This window comes from Panthera pardus, unplaced genomic scaffold (assembly GCF_024362965.1).
Source record: "Panthera pardus isolate Hobbes unplaced genomic scaffold, ASM2436296v1 HiC_scaffold_1, whole genome shotgun sequence".
Lineage (NCBI taxonomy): Eukaryota > Metazoa > Chordata > Mammalia > Carnivora > Felidae > Panthera > Panthera pardus.
In genome coordinates, this window is record NW_026526654.1 from 11,085,543 (window position 1) to 11,110,061 (window position 24,519).

Sequence of the window (24,519 nt, forward strand, 5' to 3'; positions counted from 1 at the left end):
GACTCTGGTACATCTCAACTTTCCAAGGCACGTTTTCAGTAGACCTTGACAACTGTTAGCGTTCCGTAAGATACAGTGTGGACCCAAATGTTCACGTGTATGTAACCAAAAAATCTTTTCCTTATTTTTTCATGGTCTTCATCAAAGAAACCTATACTCAAACGGATTATAAGATGGATATTAGTAAGAAGCATCATAAAAAGAAATTCTCTTCTGGGAAAGAAAAAAGGCCTTTCTTTGATGGTAAATGCAACCCGGTAATGCCCCTGCCTTAGGAGAAGGTGGTGGGGAGGACAGAGGAGCCAGGCAGATGTACACGGGGATGTCCCCGTCACGGAGGATGAAAGCGTGGCTGGAGAGAGGTTGAGGCTGCTTCACCCCAGTGGGGCTGATTTTCCGTCTCCGTAGAGGAACCGCCTGCCCACCACCCCTGCCCGTGGTCCTGACCCTGGAGAAGCAGAGCCTGGCAGGAAGGTCCCGGCAGGCAGGTGACCACTAGCCGGGAGGAAGGGCCGCCACACTGCCCGCCCCTCCCACACGTCATCTGGGTACCTGCCCCTCCCTGGGGGTCAGGGGTTGGGCAGGGAGAGCCAGTGTCGCCCCCGCCACCAGGGAGGTTCCCCCGGAGTGAGGGAATGTGTCCCTCCAACGGCCAAGGTTGCTGAAATTAACTCCATGTTCAGGCTCTGAGGCTGAGGAGCTAGCCCCCCACGGGGTGACAGATCTTGTCCTCACCCTAAAGATGATGCAAAAGAAAGGTGCCCATGTAGCTCGCGGGACGCCTGGCCCGTGAAGGGTTGTGGCGGGCCCTAGAGGAGGGACCAGGTCCTTTGTACCAGGCACAGTGGAGGGGAGCTGAGCATATCTGCAGGCCGGGCCCTGGAACCTACATTTCAGTCCATTCCACAGAGACTCGTCCCCAGGGAACCAGCCTCTGGTGTTTGGAAGGATAGAATGAGAGTAGGATTTTCATGGCAAGGAACATTTCTAGCCCCTCTGGGGTTGTCCCACCCACTGACTGACTCAAAGTGCCTAATGGGCATGAATACAGCCAGAAGCCTTTGTTGCAGGGGGGCTGCAAATAGGAGAAGTTAAGGAAGGGTCTATACTGAAGGATGGGTGTGTCTCCACTGAAGGACCACCGTGACCTAGAGCGGCTTCAGGGACACACTCTCCCTGCATCACACCCATCAGGCTCACTGGAGAAGCAGGAGGAAATAAGAATGGACAGGAAAACCTGAGCCAGTGAGAATGAGAGCCAGGGGGAAGGGACTGAGTCTGGGGTGGGGGCATCAGAGAAGCCACCAGCCCTCCAGGGTCCTGGGGCCCAGGCCCACCCTCAGAGGGACCATGCAATTCCCAGACCCATGGTGCATGCATGGACAGCTGCAGACGACGCTGCAGGCCACCCCTGTGCCCATCCCCATCCTGGGCTGCACCCTGAAACTCGCCTGAGGGCTCGGCAGAGCACCCCACCCTCCCCACACGGCCCCTCTGCTGCTGGGACGCACCCTAGCCTTCCCCGGGTTCCAGGCAAACGCCACCGTTTAACATAAAGGCCTCCTCCCTGTGTCAGCAACAGCTTCGTGCGGCAGAAGTTGTCTGTGCCCCCCTTAGCTCGAGAGTGCTGTTCCGATGGAGAAACTGAGGCACGGCTCGGCTCAGGGACTGCCCGTATCAGGTGGCAGGCTGAAGGTAGATTGGGAGCCAGCCCCAGGCAGGACTGACAGGGGGCAAGAAGGCGTGGTGCCAGACCCGCCAGTCAGCCTGGGAGGGACATTTCCACTGGGTGCAGAAGAGTCTCTGAGCCAGCTGTCCCTGGAGGAGCACCGTCCTCTTTGAGGGGGGGGGCACCATAGCTGTCTCCCCCCACCCACCCCCACCCCGGACCTAAGGCGCCCTCACTACCCACCCAGGGGACAAGACCCAAACCGCTGAGCACACAGAGTGCCATGTTCTCAGCAAACTTAATGATGGTCCACCTCAATAAAGATCTCTGTTTGCAAACTGGTACAGACGGGCGGACTGTCTCTGGCGACTTGTACAGGGAGGCAGGTGCTGCCGTGGCATGTGCGGGAGCGAGGTTCATGTGTCTGGTAACAGGAAAGCGACGGGATGGGTGAAACGTGCAGGATGCAACGTCTAAAACAGCTCCATTGTGAAACCAGTTTAGACTTACAACCTAGGAAAGTGGTAGAGTTTCCCGTGTTCCTTCCACCCAGCTTTCCCCAGTGGTAACGTCTTACGTAACTCGAGTACAATTACTAAAACCGGGAAGTCCACGCTGATGCAGTCCTGCCTGGTAACCTACAGACCTGGTCCAAATTTTGTCAATTATCTTCCCAATGCCATTTTTTGGCTCCAGGATCCATTCAGATTCCTCATGGCAGCTACCGGTGACGTCACATCTGTCGTTCCCGCCTGGGGGGTTACCTGGTCTCTGTCTTTCATGACTTTGGGGAGTACTGGCCAGCTACTTAATACAATCTCTTTCAATTTGGGTTTGTCTGAATTCTCCCCACGACTAGATTCAGGTTGCCTTCGGGGCAAGAATGTTAAAGAAGTGATGCTATGTCTTCCTTCGTGTGTCCCATGAGGATGTGCATGATGTAGACTATCTCATTACCCGGGGTGGGGGGTGTTCACTTCACTTTGATCACTTATTCAAGGTACTGTATACCCGGTGTCTCCATAATCAACTTGATTTTTTTTCCATGTGTAAACAATTAGTATTTTGGGGGGAGATACTTTCAGACTGTAAAAATACCCTGCTTTTCACCATATTTTCACCACTAATTTAGCATCCATTGTTCCTTTTTAAAAATCGTTTATTTATTTTGAGAGAGAGAGAGCACACACTCATGCATACATGTGTGTGGACGGGGGAGGGAGAGAGAGAGAGAGAGAGAGAATCCCAAGCAGGTTCCATCCTCAGAGCAGAGCCCAACATGGGGCTCAATCCCATGAAACATGAGATCATGACATGAGCCAAAATCAAGAGGCAGCCATTGAACCGACTGAGCCCCCCAGGCGCCCCAGCATCCATCACCTCTTAACTGCAAGAATTATCACTATAGTATTTGCCAAAAGGTGATTTTCTAGTTCTACCATTCCTTCTACATTTGCAAGGAAGAGCTGTACTTTCTTAAAAGGACTTTATCTACTTGTTGATTCCATTATGTTTAGATCCGTGTAACATAATGGTCTTCACTTCATTCAGTGGGTTACAAACCACTACTATTGTGCATTTTGCTTCTTTGGTCTTCTTATTTGGAGCTCGACACATTGGCATTGCTCTTGCACACTTTCCCTGCCCCAGCCCTGGGAGCAGCCAGGTCTGCACAGAGCCCTGCTCCCCCATGCTGGAGAGGGGTAGTTAGAAGCCAAAGTCAGGGTTGGATGTGTTTGCTGCTCTGGTGGGGTGTTGTTTCCAGGCCCCCCGGTGGACAGAGCCAAGACAGATGTGTGTGGGCACAGATCTGTGTTTCCACACCTATCTGCTCAGATGTTGGGCATCATGAATTCAGACTCATTCCACTGGTCCCAGACCTGCCCGTGAGGCTCGTCCTACCTCCTTCCTTTTGTCTGTGAGAATCCTGGGCCTCCTGCCCCACTAGAGTCCGTGCATTTGCTCAGTCCCAGAAAACACAGAAGTAGCCCAAGAATTGCTGGTGTAGCCCCACCCTGCGAAAAACAGATTTACTAACTAGCAGGCAAGATTTGTGTACTGCCTTTCATGTTAAGCCTTAGAATATGTCGACAGGTACTTCCTTCCAAACTTCCTCCTCAGGCTCTTTTCTTCCCGCCCTCCTAGTTACTGACTTGTACTATTCTGCTTTGGGTCCCTTTTCATTGTGGTTGATGTCACTTCCTTCTTTTGAAGTATATAGCCATGATTCTAATACAAAAAGTCTTGCATCTAAGAATTCCACTTCCGCTGTGCCCCTAACATTGGTGCCACCCTGCTTCTGTCCACCCGCTGCCTCACGTCCCACAGGGACCAGCCTCATCATCCTGCCTTATGCTTCCCATGCTTCCTTGGGCACAAATGAGCAGGTACATGTTTATGACCCTTTTTTGGTACAAGATTACTCAGTTTACTGTTTTATATCGTATGTCTTCTTAAATGTTTTTAAGCCACTTCACTGAAGTCTGATCGTGTGTATTTTCTTATAACTCTTTTTCTGTGCATGAAAGGTAGAACAGTATGGATATCTGGCACTTCCCTCTCTTAACCTAACAATCTGTGCTATAAATTATTCCACATCTGTTTACAGAAGCTTCCTCATTACTGGTTTTTACACTTGTCTAGATCTGCATCGTGTGGACAGAGTACAGCTTATCTAACTGCTCTCCCACCCGTGGGCTTTCAGGTTGTTTCCAACACTTCGCCAACAGTGCTGCATTGGGTACCCTTCGCACATGTCTTTTCATGTTGTTGGATGTGCATCTTCAGGGTAGACGTCTACACATGGTCTGCTGAGTGAAATCAGGAGTGTGTATGTGGTCACATTTGAACCACCAATAACCCACAGAAGGCTGTGCCCGTTTGTGCTCCCACCTGCGGTGTGTGTGAGGGCCTGTTCCCCTGCAGCCTTGGTGACAGTAAGTCTTCCTACTTTTACAGCTTTGACGATCAGATAAATGAGTTGGAACAGCTTCTCAAATGTTTATGGGTTATTTTTAAAAAATATTTATTTTTGAGAGAGAGAGAGACAGCGTGAGTAGGGGAGGGACAGAGAAAGAGGGAGACACAGAATCCAAAGCAGGCTCCAGGCTTTGAGTTGTTAGCACAGGGTCTGATGTGGGGCTTAAACCCCAGACCATGAGATCTTGACCTGAGCCAAAGTCCAATGCTTAACCAACTGAGCCCAGGTGCCCCTGTTTATGGGTCATTTTAATGTATTTTTGTGATCTGTTAATACCTTTTTCTCATTTTTCTATACCTTAATTTTTTAAATGTTTATTTATTTTTGAGAGAGAAAGAGCAGAGGAGGGGCAGAGAGAGAGGGAGAGAGAGAATCCCAAGCAGGTTCCACACTGTCAGCACAAAGCCCGACACGGGGCTCGAACTCACAAACTGTGAGATCATGACCTGAGTTGAAGTTGGACCCTTAACCAACTGAGCCACCCAGGTGGCCCTATATCTTAGTTTTTAAGAATTCTTTATATGTTAAGGATATTAGTCTTTTGTCTGTGATGTATGTCACTAATATATATCTTCCTCCTGTTAGTCAACTGCCTGTTGATATTGCCTGAAAATTTACAAACACAGGCTCATGGGGAGTTATGGTTTGAATCAGTCCTTTCCACACATCAGGCTGAGAAACACAGTTTTAGGCATTGTCTGGCATTGACACTGCTGAGACGCTTGGTAGAAGCAAAGGAACATACCCTCCACCGGGCTGCACGTGATGTTCTTAGCCCACTGCCCTCCCAGAGGTGAGCCTCCGGTTCACCTGTGGCACGTGTGAGGTGACACACACACTAAAAATAGCACGTAACAGAACAACCTCAAAGTATAGAATAAGCACACATTAGGACTTTTCTATTTAGGAAGAAAGCTGCCAAGAACATTGGTCACACCCTAACAATGACAAAAAGGCAAATAACCAACAAAACCACGACTTCTCTTGAGCCCAGCAGAGAGCCGAAGTCAAAAGGCAACCAGGTGGGCTGAATTCCCACAAGGGATGAGCATCTCCATGGAGGGACGGGACACAGGTCCGTGTCAGCTTTGACGGAGCATGGGAAAGACAGGTGGCCACCAAGCAAGTGGGTAAGAAGAAACCAGCCAATGTTTTGCTAATTCTTAAAGGCCAAGTGTGGGCTGTAGTTTTGCGTAGCTGGGCCCCAGACTCAGGATCTTAATTCTATTCTTCAGCTCTTTTCCACAGGGCTCACCTGGGACAGGGAGCGGGACAGGAGACCAGAGCAAGCGCTTGCTCTGGGGGCAGGTGGAGGTGTGTATGTGATGACCGGCTTCTGCTGGGGGCCACGCGGAAATGAACTAGAAACTGTCTTGGACCCCTGACTCACACCGATACTATAGGAGTAAGGTCTTAAAAAGAAGTGGAGAAAGGGAGCGCCTTCACCTTGCAGGCCTCAGTAGGAAGCAGTTCAGTCCTTTCTCATTAACAATGAGGTTGGCTGTAGGTTTCTTGTAAATGCACTTCATCTGCCTGAGAAAGTTTCTCACTTCTTATTTTGCTGAGGGGTTTTATTATGGCTTTTGTCCAATGCTTTTTCTGCATATATTTAAATGGACACTTCTTTTTCTTTATTATGTTACAATCGTGAATTACATTGATTTTTAGATGCTAAACCAACCTTGCATTCCTGGGATAAGACCTACTTGGTCATGACGTATTATCCTTTTCAGTTTTGTGCTACTTAACTTGCAAATATTTGCTCAGTATTTTTCACCTATGTCCAAATATCGCTAAGGGTTTTTCATCTATATTCATAAGAAATATTGGTTTGTAATTTTTTCATTTATTTTTTTTGTAACATTACTGTCAAATTTTGGTTAAAGTTAAGCTAACCTCATTTAATGAGTCAGGCAGTAATGCCTCTTATTTCCTGTAAAAGTTTGAGTAAGGTTGGTATCATTTCTTCCTTGTATGTTTGATAGAAGTCACCAGTAAAACCACTACTTTGCATCTTTTGGAAAAGTTTCTGATAAATTAAAAAATGTAAATATCTTAGGGGCGCCTGGGTGGCTCAGTCGGTTAAGTGGCCGACTTCGGCTCAGGTCACGATCTCGCGGTCCGTGAGTTCAAGCCCCGCGTCAGGCTCTGTGCTGACAGCTCAGAGCCTGGAGCCTGTTTCAGATTCTGTGTCTCCCTCTCTCTGACCCTCCCCCGTTCATGCTTTGTCTCTCTCTGTCTCAAAAATAAAAACGTTAAAAAAAAAAATCTATGTGACTATTTGGATATTTTTCTTTAAATATTTTTTCTGCTCCAAAATTTTTCTCTTATTCTTCCAGGACTCAAATTACACACATGCATTATACCTTGTGATGTTGTCCCGTGGGTCTTTGAGACTCTGTTCATTTTTTACATATTTTCCTTTCCATTTCCATTTGTATAACTTCTCTCTCTCGCTCCTCCACAGTAATCTCTGTCTACTGTTGAGCCCATCAGTAAAATTTTCATTTCAGGTGTTGTATATCTTAACTCTGTAATTCTCCTTTGATTCTTGACCATAGTTATTTCCCTGCTATTCTCAGAGAATATCTTTTCACTCACTTCTAGTGCTTTTCTATACCTTATGGAGCATGTTTATAATAGCTGCTTTAAAGTCTTTGCCTAATAATTCTACATCTGAGTCATCTAGAAGCTGGTATTGTCAATTACATTTTCCCTTGAAATTTGGTGATATTTTTCTGATTCTCTATACATTGAATTATTGTGTGTTTATTCCTGGGCATTGTAAGTATTATGCTGTTTTCGATTGAACCCTCTGGAGAACATTAATGTTCTTATTTTAGCAAGCCATCCCCCCTGGTTAGGCTTCCACAGTGTACTTGATCTTGCCATTTGTGAGTGGTGGTTTGAGTCTGTCTCTTCTCTGCTGGTTTGAGGGTCCCGTGTATCCACCAGCTAAAGGAGGAGGCTGAGATGGGTGGGGTTTCACACCCCGAATCAGGAAAGCCATCTTTCTGGAGTTCTTCCCTCCTGAGCCCCCTCATGCACGCTCTGCTCCCAGGGGTTCCTCTCCCTGAGGCCAGAAACATGGAGTTTCTATCAGAGCTCCGGGGCCGTTGCCACTGCGTCGCAGCGCACTGGGCCGACACCCGGGTCGAAGCCAGGAAGGCAACAAACACAGACGCGTGAAATCCACACCTCCACAGCCTCCTGCGTGTGATCTCTTTCCAGGAGCCTCAGGTGGCTCCCGTGTGACTTCATGCAGAGGTTTGGGTTGGGTGGGGGGCTCACGCTAGCAAGAGGCCGCCAGAATTCCCACGTAGCGTTTTTGTTTTTTTAAATTCCATGAAATGCAGACCTTCCAGCCACGAGAAAATGCTAACAGAAATGCAGCCTGAGGCAGGATAAAGTGACCCTTCCTCCCCGGTGACCTCCCACCTGACCCTTACCGCCTCACCTCGAGCTCCTCTGTCCTCAGGCCTGAGCCATCTGCTTGATCTGGGAAAGCCGACCCGGAGGGTTAGGCAGCCCCTGTCCCAGCGCACGACAGTGGAGGTGGACCAGGTGGAGGCGGTGGCCTGTTCAGGCTCAGGCTGCCTGTCCTGGGCTGTGCCCACCTCCTGAAATCTGTCATCGGCTCTGGGATAACATCAACTGCCTTAACGTCCTTTTCGTGTGTGTGCCCTCCTTTCCTTGGGGCCCTCCTCTTCCCTTTTCCCCTTTCAACCAACGACCTCACTGGGACACTTAGGTACTTCAGTTGTCTCCTCCCCGGGGAATAAGGAACACACGGAATCATTCTGAGTCTGATTGTCAGGTCAGTGGTGTGTCCCACAATGGCCTAGGATGGCTGCCATTGGCCCCCAACATGTCAGGGGGCTGTTCTGTTGCTGCTTATTAGTGTTTGAGCAGGCAAAGTTTGGCAAGGGGAATCTTTCAAAGGAATGGATCTCTAATGGTGGAGCTCCGGCCCTTTGGGCAGAGGGCTGCGCCGGGGTCCAGGTCGGGTGGGGCTGACTCTCAGGTCCACCAGCCACACTTGGCAGGTGGTTTGAAAATTTGCAGCCACCACACCTCCCAGGAAACGAACCAGCCTCGGGGGCCCTTTGGCTGCACGCCCAGAGTCCACCCCATGACCCAGGAGCAGGACGAAGGCCACCTGCCCGCCCGGGAGCCACAGCACCCTCGGGCCCAGGCAGGGCTCCTGCTCTGGGTCCCCACTTAGAGGACCCACATGTTACAAACATCAGAATCCATCTGATTTCTCTTCCTCCCTGTAGGAAATTTTCTTAAGACATTGGCAACCAATGGGACAGAGGGAATGAAGGAGAGGGAAGCATAGGGGCACCAGGGCCCCCAGCAGGGAAGGCTGGGAGTGGGGGTGAGGGTGGGTGAGAGGGGAGCCCCACCACTCATCCTGGGAAACCAGAGAGAGGGGGGACTCCGAAAGTCTCCTTCAAATCACAGTAACAACACCTGCATAGACGGGCTACGCAAGGTCGCTGTGCCCCCAACCCCTCTGCCTAGGGGCATCACTGGGACGCAAGGAGCTGGAAGAGGAAGGGGACCTGGGACAACCCGGGTTCTGCCCCACCTGCCCCAGCTGGCCTGCGGCTGTGGTCTCCTTCACCCTGCTGTCTCAGCGAGGAGCAGGCTGAGGGTCCCATGCAGGAAGGTGGGGACATGCCTTGTAACTCCCACAGTGGGACACATGGCAGGTGGTCTCCACGAGCCTCTGGGGCCCTGCCACGCTGGGGTGGCCCCTCCAGGAGCATGTGTGACAGCGTCCTATCAGAACACCTCCCTGAGGACTAGGGTCTTAGGCTGAGCCACTAGAAATGACCGTGCAGATCAAAGACGGTCCGATACCCGCTCCCAGGAACCTTTCGGGGCCCCTGTGGCTCAGCGTAGCTGGGCACCCCCAGGCGTCCCTTCTCTCCGAGCCCACGCAACACGCAGGCCCCTCTGGGAGCAGGTGTGCATTCTGGGCCTGTGGCCACAGGTGGGGCATTTCCCGGAGCTCCAGCCCCCGCCCCGACGGGCACATGGGTGGGCTCTCAGCGGGGCGGTCAAGCAACCCCATGTGTTGAGGACTCATTGCTCAGGGCTACGCTGAGCTCCACCACCGACTGCCCCAGAGACAAAAAAGTATAGACACCACAATGTCGTCCTCCTACGCCACACCTGGGGACAGCACGGCAAAGAGGGTTTAAAGTAGGCTCCAAGGAATGAATCTCTAATGTGAAATTCTGGCCGCCACAGCAGGGCACCTCTTGGAAACTGACGGGCTCTCCTTCCTGGGCTGGAGCCCTTCTCTCCCACTAAGTGCCATGGTGGGGCCGCCAGTGGAATTTCTCCTCTTCCCAATGGCTGATCTTCTGTAGCACAGTCTTACGTTTGACTTCGTGATGACACCTGTCACGTGCTAAGAGACATTGCACGGCATGGGGGATGGTATAGGAAAGCGGCACACGCAGCCCCATTGTGAACTGGTTGACGAACAGAGTGTGTGTGTTGACCATCCCGGCCCCTTTCTGAGCTCACGGGAGGGAATGAAAGGTCCATGCAGGGCCACAAACCACGGGGCCATGAGCCCTGAGGAGGCAGTGCAGGGGACAGGCCCAGAGCCCCAGCTGAGCTCCAGACAGCCTGGTTGAAAGGAGAAACAGGAGTTTGGAATTAGACCACAGTTGTGTGTTAAATCTTGATCATTGTGCTTAATTTTTCCCACAGAAGAGGAGAAAGAGACGCTTTATCAGATTAAAAGCCTAGCAGTTCTGGAAAAAAATCATTGACAACCTTCGAAGAGCTTTAGGTAAACGGAACTTGGGGCCATCTTGGTGACAGGTAAGTGTGGAGGACAGCTGCTCCTGCCCCCGCCGTGGAGAGAAGTAAACCGTCTGCTCCAGGGGACAGCTCTCTGGAGGGGCAGGTGACTCAGTCCCTGGGCAGACTGGCAGGGACCCCCACGGATTTCCTGTGTTGTCATTGCGGGACTCCTGGCCCATTGAGTCCAAATTCCACGAGTCCTGGGCCACGTGTGGGTGTCCCCTCCCTTCTCAGCTGTCCCTGGGACCTGTGGGCCCACCACTACATACCACAGGACCAGGCCCACAAGGTCCCCAAGCCTCCCACCTGGGGAGTCCCACACCTTTGAGCGCCCCCGCCCTCCGCCCTTCCGTTCCTCCCACCCCTGCCCCTTCAGACAACTTCCTAATTGCTGAAGTTGGTCCACGAATTTCCCCTGGTGGCTTCTGCTGCGGCCCCATGCTTCTTCCTGGAACTTTCCAGAACACTCCTGAGCCTCTTCTCCAGGCCAGTCCTCCTCCTGGCCTCCCAGCCTCTCCCAGGTAGACTCTGTAGTCCTGTAGACGGTTCGAATCAGCACCTCCCGAGTTCTTTCTACCACACACCGGTCCACGCACCCTGAGACCACCAGGTTTGGGGCGCATCACGCCCACATTTCAAGCTAGTGTTAGCGAAGACTTCCGGGGGTTTGTAAACGGGCCTCGGTGCAGCCCCATTAGTTGGGTCCTCATAGAGCCAAGTGCAGGACCAAACACTTACACCTGGCCACCTTCATTCGCCTCCATCAGTGCTCACTGGGCACCTACCACGGGCCCACACCCTTCCCAGTTCTGGGGACTGAGCACCGTGGACAGTGACCCCTGCCCTCGAGGCGCCCACATTCCAGGGGAAGGTTAGATAGCCCTCCGCTCCAGCCTGCTGGGACACTTCTGGGTCCGGCGTCTTGCGGTCAGCCACTCCTTCAAACCGCAACCCCCCCCCCCCCCCCCCCCCCGGCATCCTCTATGAGGCCAGCCTGCTATTTTGTACTTTGTTTAAATGCCCAGCAGGGTGGAACCGCAGACGGGTCACTAGAGACCTTGCATTGTGTGACTGGTCACCAAGCAGCCAGGAGCCACTCTGACTGTGCGGGGCCAGAGCCAGCCCTGGGACCCTGAAATTGCAGGCCCCCACGGTCTGCACCTCCCCCCAGTGGGACAGCCCAGTGCAGTCGGGGGTTGAAAGGGGGGTGAGCGGTTGCCCCGCCTGCCACAAACTTACCAACCGGTACTGACATCCAACCACTTTCTGCTGCTTTAGTCAGATGTCAGGGAGACTTTGCCAAATCCCCAGTTCCCGGGTCCTGAGAGTTCTGTCGTGAGAACAGGAATGTCCCTATGGCTCCAGTGTCTGAGGCAGGACCTTTCCACATTGCACGTCCTGCACGTTGGTCCTGGGCCTGCCTGTCTGGGGGATGGGCGGCGGGCACTCCTCTGGTGCCAGGGCTGGGGGCCCAGCAGTGCGTGCACGGGAGGGACCGAGGTCCTTGACCTCCCAGAGCCTGACATCACAGGACTGTGTCCACAGGGGGTGCCCCCGAGGGGAGGGGACACCCCCAGCCCAGCCCAGTAGTGTTCAGAGGGGCCCCCACCGGGTTTGGAGGCAGAAGGCTGTGGCAGTGAGGCATTAAAGGGTGCGGCCTGGCCCCCACCCGGTCCTACCTCCGCGACCGCCTCCCCACAGCTCCTCCCCTCTCTGCATCCTGGCCTGGGCTCCCCAAGATCCTGCCAGGGCTCTCCCCACCTGGCCCACTGCCACCCTCACCCGAACCCACACCTTCCCCCTCTCCCTCCTGCAAACAGTGCCTCCGAGTTCGCCCTGAACTCTCGGGGCTCCGGCTTGCCCCCTGCTGTCCTCTGCATCCCTGCAAGCCCACTCCCCCCACCCGGACTCCCTCCTCTCATGGCTCCTTTGGGAAAGTGAGGACAGTCCCCCTCACTCAGTGGCTCATCTATGTGCACACTCAGTGCACATAGGGTCAGGCTCCCTGCCACGGGCTGGACAGCGGCTCAGAGTGCAGGATTTGAAGTCGGCCTGACCTGGGTTCAGATCCCCAACTGACTCCCAAAAAGCTGTGTCGACTTGGGGTGACCCAGGGCAGGGGACAGCACATCCTAAGCCTCAGCTTCTTTGTTCTCTTAAGTGGGGTGCTCAGAGCACCTGCCCCACGGGGGTGCCGGGGGCAGACTGAGGTGCCCACACACATTCCCACCGCCCTGGACCTGGGGGAGGGCCACACCCGGGACAACCCCGAGGAAGTCTCTTGTGGTAGGTCAGGTGCCCCTCAGTCTCTCAGCCCAGGGCTCGTCCCAGTACACACCCGTGTGAGCGAACCACAGGAGGGTGTGAAACCAGCTTCCTAGGAACACAGAGGATTTCTCAAGAAAATCTCCTCTTTCCAAACAGGCAACACTCTCAAGCAAAGACTACAGAAGCACAGGCGTTTGTTCAAAGGAGCCAAACACCACAAGGGGAAATAGAGCCGGAACTGAGAAGCCAAGACTGCCTGAGGGGACATCCACTCACCCGGCCACTAGGAGGAAAAATAAAATAGAATCACTATTTTTTATAAAGAAGAATCTCTTTATTCAAGGAGTGCCAAATAAAATGAACACATTTAAATATTAACTTAGAGGTGATGTGGTTTTTTCCCTTATACTCCAACCAAACAATGAAAGTGTAATTGAGCCTGAAAAATGAGTGTCCAAACCTTACTGTTGTCTAACAGGATGAACTTTGAAGAAACATAACCTCACAGCCTATGGACCCATCGGGATTCCCCAGAGAAACAGAACCCGCAGGACATACATGCCCAGGGTCCACCCCCCACAGGTGGCAGCCTGAGGTCAAGAGCGCGGGGAGGGCCGGTTAGCCCTGGCTGGGAGGGGAAGACCCCACGTCTTCTGAGTAACCAGTGAAGGAGGAGAGAAGGACGATACAGGCCTCTGGAGGAGGGTGAGGGTGAGAGTGAGGCTCCCATGTGCGATTCCACGATGGGGCTTCTGCCGCTTTGCCCCGTCCCGTTCTCTGCAGAGCGGAGGGGGCTGCTCCTGTTGTTCCAAACCAGTCTCGGTGCATCATTTCCTGGTTTGAAGCTGCATTTGGGACGTTAATTCTGCAAATTAAAATAAGTAGTCGTCATGTGTGTTTTGGGTGCAAGAGCCATGGCTTGGGAAGGTGCACAACACGTCGGGTTTTATACAGCAGGCTCTTGGGGATAATCCCCAACCGTCGTGTGCCTTCATTTATTCCTTTCTGCTCCTGGGAAGTTAGAATTTTTAGTTTTCCAGGACGTCGGTCGTTGTATTGCTATCTCTAAACGTTGTTGTGGACCGAGATCATCTATGTTGGGGAGAAAGGGAGTGGGTGGTGGTTGTTGAGATGTCCTCTCGGAACACAGACATGAGAGGGGGTCTGGCAAGCGGTGTGTTATGAAGCTACGGGCTCTAGACTTGTGGCTCAGGAACAGACAGAACCTCAGCGGAACGGAGTGGGGTGTCCAGAAATCCTGAGAGTCGTGATGTGTGGTGCACACGACAGACGGTCAATGCAGAGCCACACGGGAGGTTTGGGGACAGTGCACGAGCCCCCTGGGAAAGCACGAAGTCAGAGCTTTAACACACGCCACCCAGGATGGGTTCAAGATGTAAATATCAAGGGTATCAGCACCACAAAGCCTGGGAGAACACAGGAGGCAACGGTGCCAGTCTGGGTCCAGCCACTCATTTAAACAGAGGAACTTGAACTACAACAGTCCATGTGGTCGGGGAGCAAGGGTGAAGGTGGAGAGAGAGCAGTGAAGGGGACCCCGGGGCTGACGGAGGGTGCCCTCAGACTCAGAAGGGCCTGTCCCTGAGACCAGGGTCCCGGCTCGGTGGGGAAGGTGCCCAACCAGTCGGCCCCAGGTTCAGGGCGGCAGGAAAGATGGTCCGCGGGGGGCTGGGAGGAGCTGCGAGGCCGGCCTGTCCCTCTGCGTGTGCCCATCGTCCTACCGCCACAGACCCCGCAGAGCAAGGGTGGAGGAACAAACAGGGCCCTGCCAGACCAGGACGGGCGGTGTCCCTTGTCACGTGCCCTCCAGCAGCCCCGACTCCTGAAGCTGGGCGCTGCAACCGAAAACCCGTCAGGACGTCCCACCCACTGTGACAGAGTGGACGCCACAGCAGAAGCACAATAAGTCGATCGCTAGCACAGGGATATTGTCATAATCTCAGCATTCTTTTCTTAGCACAACTCCAAGGACAGCAACTATGAAGAAAAATACGTGGTCAGACTTGACTGCATAAAGCAGACGAGTCTGGCCAAGGAAAGGGAGACATTAAAATAGCGAAGACAACCCTGTAACATGACAGAATCAGTATTCTTAAATATAAAAGGCTCTTATAAATTAGCAGAACAGAGGTGCCTGGGTGGCTCTGTTCGTTGAGCGCTGGACTTCAGCTCAGGTCATAATCTCACGGTTTGTGGGTTCAAGCCCCACATCGGGCTCTGTGCTGACATCTTGGTGCCTGGAACCTGCTTCAGATTCTGTGTCTCCCTCTCTCTCTGCCCCTTCTTAGCGCTCTCTCTCTCTCTCTCCCCCTCCCTCTCTCAAAAATAAATAAATGTTAAAAAAATGTTTTTAAATAATAAATTAACAGAACATTTACAAATAACCCAAGCGAACCAATTGGCAACTCGGCAGGAATACGTAACACACAGGAACCTAAAACACATAGACCCTCTGTAGCAGTCTCATTCATATTTTTAGAATTGTAAGTTAATGATGTACATACTTGCTGGATGAATCGTTTCTGCATATCAGATTTCCTAAAGTTAAAAATACGATTAATACCTAGTATTGGCCAAGGTGTGAGGAAACAGGCAGGCTCAAACATCGTTGGCGGGGAGTGTAAATTTGCCCACATTTTCTGAATGGTAACTTGGAAATGTATGTAAAGCCATTAAACCGTGCAGAAAATCAACCAGGATTCCATCTCAGAAAACTGGGCAAGTATGCCAAGAACTGTATATAAATGTATTCACTGCAACATCTCTCATAATTGGAAAAAAGAAAAAAAAAAGATGCATTCATCTATAAAGGATAGGAAGATAAATCATGCTCAGACACACACTGGCAAACCACGTGGCTTTTAGAAAGGGCGGTAGGGATGCCTACCGCCAGCATGGAAAGCTGCCTAAAATTTACCAATTTTAGGTGCAGACACTGTGGGTAAGAGGAGTCTATTTTACCAGAAACACATGGGTAGATTAATGTGTAACAATACTTATATTTGTGTGTGTAAACATATACAACACGTGTGACCATCACTGGGGTGGAATTATGAGGGACCTTCATCTCACTATCTACTTTATGTATTTCTGTAATGTCTAGACTTTGTTATAAGAACCATTAATCACCCCACCGGAAAATGCTCATTTAAAAAGTCAGGTACTTGGGGCGCCTGGGTGGTTCAGTCGGTTGAGCATCCGATTTCGGCTCAGGTCATGATCTCGTGGCTTGTGAGTTCAAGCCCCACGTCAGGCTCTGTACCGACAGCTCAGAGCCTGGAGCCTGCTTTGGATTCTGTGTCTCCCCCTCTCTCTGCCCCTCCCCCACTCGTTCTCCGTCTCTCTCGCTCTCAAAAATAAACATTAAAAAGTCAAGTACTATAGACATATTAAAAAACATATATGTCCCTAACATCTCACCCCCCAGAAACTCACAGGTGAAAAACCATTTCTCACATCGATTTATAGGGTGAAAATAGGTATGTCTATTTATACTTCTGTTTAGAAGTATAAACAGTTGCAAGATTACATTATAGTTATTTTAAACTGAAAGTTGCCTCATATCCCATGCATATTTAACTTACTTGCATTTAGCTTATATAATTTCAACCACACATACTTAGCAAAAAGAGAGGGAGGAAGAGAAAGAGAAACACCGTGTGAACAGTCCAGGATGCTGCCCGTGCCGCCTGGGGGAGGGGAGAAGGTGCCCACCGTGGGGCAGAGCAGTTGGTTGGCCTGGGCTCAGGCTCTCATTCCTCCCGAGTCCTCAGGAGCATTTACCATCTGCCGGTGATCCTACTCTTCAAAGATACTCATTCCTTTCTTCAAAATGGGCCTTAGGTCAAGCCCAGCACTCAGACAAAGAAACTGCTGGTATTCCCCCAGAAGAGAAAACAAACAAACAAACAAAAAACCTAACTACTTACATTGATTTATGGATAGATAATACATGCCAAGCTGACCAATAGAAACAAAATGTGAGAATTACGTATATAAGGAAGATTTTTCCATGAGCCATGCTAAAAAAAAAAGTAAAAATAAACAGGTGAAAATCATTTGACCGATATAATTTATTTAACCCAACATATCCAAAATGTTACAAATTGAATATGCACTCCATATTAAAAATTATTCATGAAGAATTTTGTATTCTTTTACTCTTACCAATCCGGGGTCCATTTTACAGGTACGGCATATCTCAATGGGAGCGCTACATTTTCCCTGGGAATATTTGATCTGCGTTTACATTTCACGATGGTTACAGTAGAAAGAGCAGGTACTCATATCCAAGTTGATTTTAAGTTGTTTAGACTCTTAAATTTTTGCCAATAATTGCTTTTAAATCCAAATCTAAATAAGTTAAAATTAAATAAAATGTCGAATTGAGGGGATTGGGTGGCTCAGTTGGTTAAGTGTCTGACTCTTGATTTCAGCTCAGGTTATCATTTCATGGTTCATGAGATTGAGCCCCACGTTGGGCTGTGCACTGACAGCATGGAGTCTGCTTGGGATTCTCTCTCTCTCTCTCTCTCTCTCTCTCTCTCTGCCCCTCCCCCACTTGTGCAAGCACTCTCTCTCTCTCTCTCTCTCTCTCTCAAAATAAACATTAAAACATTTTTAAAATATAAATAAAGTGTTAAATTCAGTTCCACAATCTTACTAACCACATTCAAGTCTGTGCCATGTGGATTTCTTTTACTGTTAGTGGAAAGCTATTGGCAGGTTTTAAGCCAGAGCTATTGTTGGATTTATATCCTGAACAAGAAACGCCAAGAGGCAGTCACACTGGTTTAAGCAGGAAAGCATGGCTTGGGGTGGTAGGGATGGAAAGAAGCGTGTGCACTGAAGACATATTTGAGGTAGAGCCACCGAGATCTACAGTGAGCATAGCGTTGGCCCCTGGGTAGACATGTCTGGGTCTTTCACAGAGACAGAGAGTGGGGGTGGGGCGGTGAGTGGGAGTAACAGGTGTAGGGGTGACACAGGAATTCCATTTGGGGCATCAGTGGAGTTGTCTAGGAGAGATCCTAATGGAGATAAGGACTAAGCTGCTGGGTTTAGGAGTCTGGGCTGCAGGAAAGGTCCAGGCCGGAGACATGAATTTAGGAATCATCAGTATGTAAACAGTACTTGAAGGTATGGGATTCGATGTGATTACCCAGGAAGAAAGTAAAGAGAGTAAAGGGTCTAGGACCGAGGGCTGGGGCCGTTGAGCATTTGGAGGTTGCACAGGAAAGCTGCAGAGTCACAGAAGCCAGGACATCATGTTCCCAAGAGGATCCAGCTGCCCAGCCACTCCACACCCTGAAAGACAAGATTAGCAGAGACTGTGGGTTGGCAAACCCGGAGGCTGTGATGAGTTTGCCAGGAGCTATTCCACAGGACTGCTGGGGACTGATGCCCTGCTGGAGTGCAAGGCAAAAACTACAGCTGACCCTTGAACACCACAGGCTTGAACTGCACTGGTGCACTTACATACAGGTCTTTTGCAGCACAGCACTGTAAATGTATTTCCTCTTCCTTGTGATTTTCTTAAGAAGGTTTTCTTTTCTCTGGCTTACTTTATCGTAAGAATAAAGTTTATAGTACATAGGACACAAAATCTGTGTTAATTGACTGTTTATGTTACTGGTTAAGCTTCTGATCAGCAGTAGGCTATTAGTAGTAAAGTTGCAGAGGGGGGCAGTCAGTGTCATATGTGGATTTTGTGTGTGGTGGTGGTCAGTGCCCAAGATCCCTGCATTGCTCAAGTGTCAACTATACATAAATTCTTTGACATTAGGGATGAAGGGAAATAGAAATACGCACAGTTGCTGGAAAGATACATATGGGAAAGAGTGCTGTTGTCCTAAGGTAGAGCATCCATGCAAATTTTTGCCTGTGGACAGGATTAATCCATTCAGTAGGACAGGAGAAATCACTGGTTACTGAATGTCTTGGTTATTGGATATTTGTGTTTCCTTCCAGTGAATTGCCTATTCATATCTTTGCCCATTTTTGTTGTTCATGTCTTTCTTCTTGATTTGTAGAAGTTCTTTGTATATGCTGAATATAAGTCCTTTGTTAAATGACTTGCAGTCTATTTCCGTGGACCTATAGCTTATCTTTTACTTCATTTCTGGTCCTTTTTGTTCAGTTGAAGTCATTGGGGCACCTGGGTGGCTCAGTTGGTTAAGCATCCGACTCTTGGTTTTGGCTCAGGTCATGATCTCATGGTTTGTGGATTTGAGCCCCTTCCTGACCTTTTCCTGTCATCCCTTCACCTGGATGTTGATTTGTGGGGGTTTTTTTCGTGTCCTTTAATAAACTTCTAAGTGTTCCCTTGAGTTATGTGAGCTGCTTTAGCAAACTAACCTTAGGAGGGGCTTGTGGGAGCCTCCCCTCTGTAGTGAGTCAGTCAGAAGCACAGGGGACAGTGGCAGCTGAAGTGGAGGTTGGGGCAGTCTTGTGGGGCTGAGCCCTTAACCTGTAGGGTCTGGTCCCATCTCCGGGTCGATGGTGTCAGACTTGAGCTGGTGTTAGAGAGAATTGTGTGGGGGAAAAACCTCCACGCATTTGGTGACCACAAGCATCAGAAGCGAAGTGTTCTCTGTGAAGGCAAAGGAGACACATGGGGAAGAAACACAGTGAGGAAGAACTGGGTTTTTTTCTACATCAGAAGGAAAAAAAAATGAATTTTTCCCATTACAGCAACTAATCACTTTTTTCACAAGATAGGAGTAAGATGCAGGACAATCAGTAAGATTCCAGAATCTTGATGCTCAATAACTGACATCCTTGGTCCACAGCAGGTCTCCCCTTCCTGACAAGGAGCTGCCAACTGATCTGAGTTTCAGCCTTTAGCCTCCTGTCACTCAACAAATTCGTATTGTAGGCTCAGCATGGGTGGGGCTCTGTCCTCACAGGAAAGATACAGTGATGATGGAGAATAAGAGACAGAGACAGAGAGACAATGATGGAAATATGGAGAGACAGACAGACATAGAGACAGAGGTGGAGGGAGCGAGAGAGAAAGGCATCCGTCCAGTACTTTATTCAACAGGACATTGGTTTGCAGAGCAAGCTCTTGGCCCTGCCTGGGGGCTCCCTTTCAGAGCAGAGAGAGGCCACCTCTCTCTCTGCCTTCCCACCTGGAGCCACCAGAAGCAAGCTTGGAGCATGTTTCTACTCGTCAAGAGGCCTGTTGGAAGTGGAGAGGCCATCTCAGAAAAGGCCTGTTAACAATCAAGTTTTTATGACTAAAAATGAGTAACATTTACTTGTTGGGTTTTTAAATGTTTTCATCCAAGGGTGGGAGGAAACTAAAATGCCAGACACCTGGGAACCCTGGAGTAGAGGGGAAGGAGGCTCCAGCTGTTGCCTGGTGGAGGCTTCTGGAAGGAGAGGCACTTGGATTGGATTGTGGGCAGGGGGCAGGGGGCAGTGGGGGAGCCTCCCCAGCAGAGCCTGTGTCCTGGGCAAGTGTCCTGAGGCTGCCACAATCAAGCCCAGCAAACCAGGCTTGGGCAACCTGAATCTAAGCCCTCTCGCTCTGGAGGCCAGGTGTGGGCAGGGCTGGACCTCCCAAGGAGGTCGTGATGGGGGACCTGCCCCAGGTGTCCCCCTGCCTCTGGTGTTGCTGGCCATCCTTGGGGTTCTTTGACTTTTGCTGCACCCCTCCATCTCTGCCTCATGGTGTTCTTCCCATGTGTGCATCTGTGTCCAGATGCCCCTTTTTATAAGGACACCAGTCACATTGGGTTTGGGGATGGCCTGCCCCATTATGACTTCATCTTAACTAGTTACATCTACAATGACTCCATTTCCAAATCAGGTCACATTCTAAAGCACTCAGGGAGGCATGATTTGGTCACAACAGGGGAAAGAAATGCTGGGGATGGGGTGGAAGCCTTCAGCAGAAGCACCCTTGGTTTCAAGGGCTCCCTGGACAGCCTGTGAGGAGGACAGACAAGTCCAGAGAGGCAGGCAGTCCCTGGCTGTAGGCATGTCAACAGGCCAAGGAACAGATCTGGGATTTTGCTCCCAAGGAGCAATTTCCAAAGTGTGGTGTAGCACCACCAACTGTGGGAACTGATTTGGGAAGCACGTGAACATGTGTTATTTTATTGTGGATTTGTTTAAATGAGGAAAATGTAGTTGGCACCATAAACTCATTGGTGTTTTCTTAATAAAGAGAACGTAAAGTCAGTAATTCCAAAAAATGAAGTTATTTCAAGAAAATTATTAATAGCACAGATCCTCTGTGGATACAAAAGTCCACGCAGAAGTGGTAAAAATCCACGTGGGAGTGGTATCTGAATGACAGGAGTCTGGGAAGTCGTTTGCTATGGACTGAATGCCTGTGTCCCTGAAATTCACGCCAACGTGATGCTATCTGGAGGTGGGGCCTTTGGGAGGTGATTAGGGTGGGATAACGTCTATGATGGGGTCAGTGCCCCGCAGAAAAGAGACACCAGAGAGGTGGTTCCCTCTGCACTGAGTGGGTTCACAGAAAGAAGATGTCATCTGTGATCCAGGAAGAGGGTCCCTGCTAGCATCCTGATCTCAGACTCGCAGTCTTCCAGTTGGTTGTTTAAACCCCCCAGTCTGTGGTACTTTGTTATGCAGGCTGGAACAGACCGAGACACTGCTCGGTGTCCAATTTTAAGTGTATTTGCCTTCTTAAAAGATGGATCTGGCCACATGGAGGGAGGTAGATGGGGGGTCATGGACGAGAGAGAACAGTAAGGCTGTGCTCCCACTTTGCAGCCCAGGCTGAGGGCACCGTCCCAGTGGGCTACCCACACACAGCCAGCTGCAAATCGGATGTGGGTCTTCCTCTGAGCCCTCACCCATCATCTGGCATCACAGCAAAGCCTCTCACTTGCAGTAATGAAGGACAGTGTCTTAGCGTGGTGCATAGCCTGGGTCCTGCTTTCTTCTGCAGTCTCCCCTCCCATGACACGGCGTTGACCGTGTCCTGTTCCAAGTGTGAAAACAGCCCCACTGATGTCTCCACAGCGTGTGGGCAGTTCTGCGCACCTCTGACTGGGACGTGCCTTCACCCGAGCCCTTCACCTGAGGGGTCGAGCCTTCACCTGAACCCATTTAAGCAATTCTCACACAATGCAATCCTAAGTGCGGGGCGGGGGGGGGGGGGGGGGGGGGGGGGGGGGGGTTGTGTTATCTTATTTTGATACTTTGGGATTTTGGGTCTTCCTCTTTTCTTTCATGTTTCCGAATCACCTCTTCAAATACACAAGTTTGCTTATGTTAAAGAAAAAGATTATTAGTCAAAAACATCGTTTAGTGAGACGTGTTAAAGCATAGTAAGGTGGACTGTACTCAGAGGAGGCTACGGCAAGTGGGAACCAGGACCCCACTTTTGCTTGCAGTGGGGAGAGAGATCCGACTCTGGGGTGAGAGATCGGACTCGGCTCTGAGAACAGCATGGGCAACTTCTTTACCCTGGGTGGGCGATGGAGGGTGGAAAATTACTACGACAAAACAGCAGGGTCAGCTAACCATCAGGTTCTGGCTAAACTGACCCAGCAGGATTCTTGCTGAAGGCAGGCTGGGTTGAGCCAACACCACTTGGGGGTGGCTGGGGGGTGAAGAAACTGATTAGATATCAAAGACGATCTGATATGGGGGATGGGAATTCTAGCTCAACCGACTTAGCAGGAGTCTTGCTAAAACTGGACAATGCAGAGACAAATACACAAATCCAAACATTTAAGCCTAGTCAAAATTTGGGGGGAGACAGAGTAGTTTGGTCAAGAAGAGAATGTTCTGTCACTTATTTATGGTTGCTTTGTCAAATAAATCAAAGCACATGAGTGATGAATCTGGTTTCCTCCCTTTCCCCCAGAGCTTTTTAAAAACAAGAATCCCAAAGAAAATCCATAATTGGTAATAATGAGTTGGGCAAAACTTGGGACCAACCAACCAGAACACTGGAATTTGGAGTACTCATTGGACACCTTTATAACTGTTCCATCCACAATTATCATGCAGGCTATCTTAGGGACCCATCATCATATCTAGGTTGACGATCTATTTCAGCTTAAATATGTACATAAAAATAAATAAATAAATATCTACATACTCCTAGCAACTCTGAAAACCAGAAAGTAACCTTAACTGAGGAAAGATGGCATTCTAAGTATGGTGCCACTATAACCTACTTTATTTTCCTAGGCCTTAAGGCTCTTTATGCAAAATATATTCCAAAGTTAAAAAAATCTAACTGGATTGGAAACTAGGTCTGGCAATTATTCTCAGCTCTGCCCCAGGCACACCGTTTGTCCTTGTGCAAGTTCTCAGCTTATCTGTGTCTCAGTTCTGTCCACTGCAGCAGGCACTATAAAGAGGCATAAGTAATCCCTCTCTCTAGTTATTACAGATGACAAGGCATCTTACAAAATGGGGTGCTGCTTTCCCAGGAAGGATGGAAGTCATTATGGTGCACATCTTACAGACATAATGAGATTAAAATCAACCTGGTGTATGAAAAGAAAAATGGTTGAATTCTGTCTGCTCCAGAATTCAAGCTTGCAATGAGTTTACAGCATATTTCTACCTTTCTGGTCCAAACAAAAAAGGTACTGCTTCGCCTACTGAAATATTCTTCCCTGCCTCATCTACTAGATTATAAATTCCTGGAAAGGAAACAGAACCTGCCTCATTCATATTTCCCATGCATTACTAATCACCCCCTGAATTGAAATACTGCTGCTTTCCCTCACTGCATCTGGGGCACCTCCCAAAGTGCTCCATTCGCATTGTAATCAACATGTTTGTCTAACGAATAGAGGAATGTGTTGTACGTTTATACCATAAATTAACAATTTCCTTTGTTAGGCACGAGGTGCCTAATTTCTTATTAACTAATGCTGCCAGGTGCTATCTCATGCACCATTATTTTCCCAGACATCTGGTTACCTACTTAAAGTTGAATTACTGTGATTCAGAATTCTGTAAAAAAAAAAAAAAAAGGAAAAAAAGGCAATATATACAAGGAAAAATAATATATATAACGAAACTATGTGGTAAAGGTACTGTAAGGAACTACCCATAAACGTTGATAGTAGTTATTCCTCGATAGTGAAATTATTGATATTCACGTATTACTCATAATCAGAGGAAAAAATCTGTTAAGAAAACTGTGATTCTCATTGTGATTGTCACTGACAGGATTTTCCAGGGTTTTGCTGGCTGCTCTCGAAGCTCGCCCGACAGGCAGGCGCCTGGAGAGGACGGAGCCGGGCGGAGGCTGGTCTGGACTGCGGGGCCTGGGGTCTGGGTGGGGCAAGCGGCTGAGAGCCGACCCCACCCGCGCGGCCGGGGATCCGCCTCGGCGCAGCTCCCCGCTCCCCGCCTCCCAGTCCGGGCCCCCGGGCTCTCCGCCCCCGCACTCCCCGTTCCCGGATCCCAAGTCCCCGTTCCGGGTGCCCGAGTCCCCTCCCTCCGTTCCCGGCTCCAGGTTCCCCATTCCCAGCCCCCTGCTCCAGGTTCCGGCCAGCCTCGGGCTCGGAGCATCAGCCCCTTTCCGACCGCGCTAGGCCCCGCCCCCTGCCCCCGGGCTCGTCGCCCGCTCCCAGGCCCCGCCCTCTCCCGACCAACCTCCCGCTCCAGGCGTCTGCCGCATCCGGGACCCCACTAGGCCCCGCCCTCTGTCCCCGGCCTCATCACAGACTCCCCAGGCTCCGCCCCACTCCCGGCCCGCCTCCTGGTCCAGGCCCACAACCCCGGACCAGCTGGGCACGGC

The 24,519-nt window shown here is 50.2% G+C and overlaps 2 long non-coding RNA genes across 2 annotated transcripts; one reads left to right on the top strand and one right to left on the bottom strand.

Moving 5' to 3' along the window:
* Positions 1–143: 143 nt before the first annotated feature.
* Positions 144–13,124, top strand: LOC109264062 (uncharacterized). The gene is made up of 3 exons (XR_002078563.2): positions 144–243; positions 10,383–10,464; positions 12,903–13,124. It is a non-coding gene; the product is annotated as an uncharacterized LOC109264062 (long non-coding RNA).
* LOC109264061 (uncharacterized) lies at positions 13,059–24,513 on the bottom strand. The gene is made up of 3 exons (XR_008416930.1): positions 24,375–24,513; positions 18,246–19,359; positions 13,059–14,086 (listed from the first exon to the last, which is right to left on the bottom strand). It is a non-coding gene; the product is annotated as an uncharacterized LOC109264061 (long non-coding RNA).
* Positions 24,514–24,519: the final 6 nt, after the last annotated feature.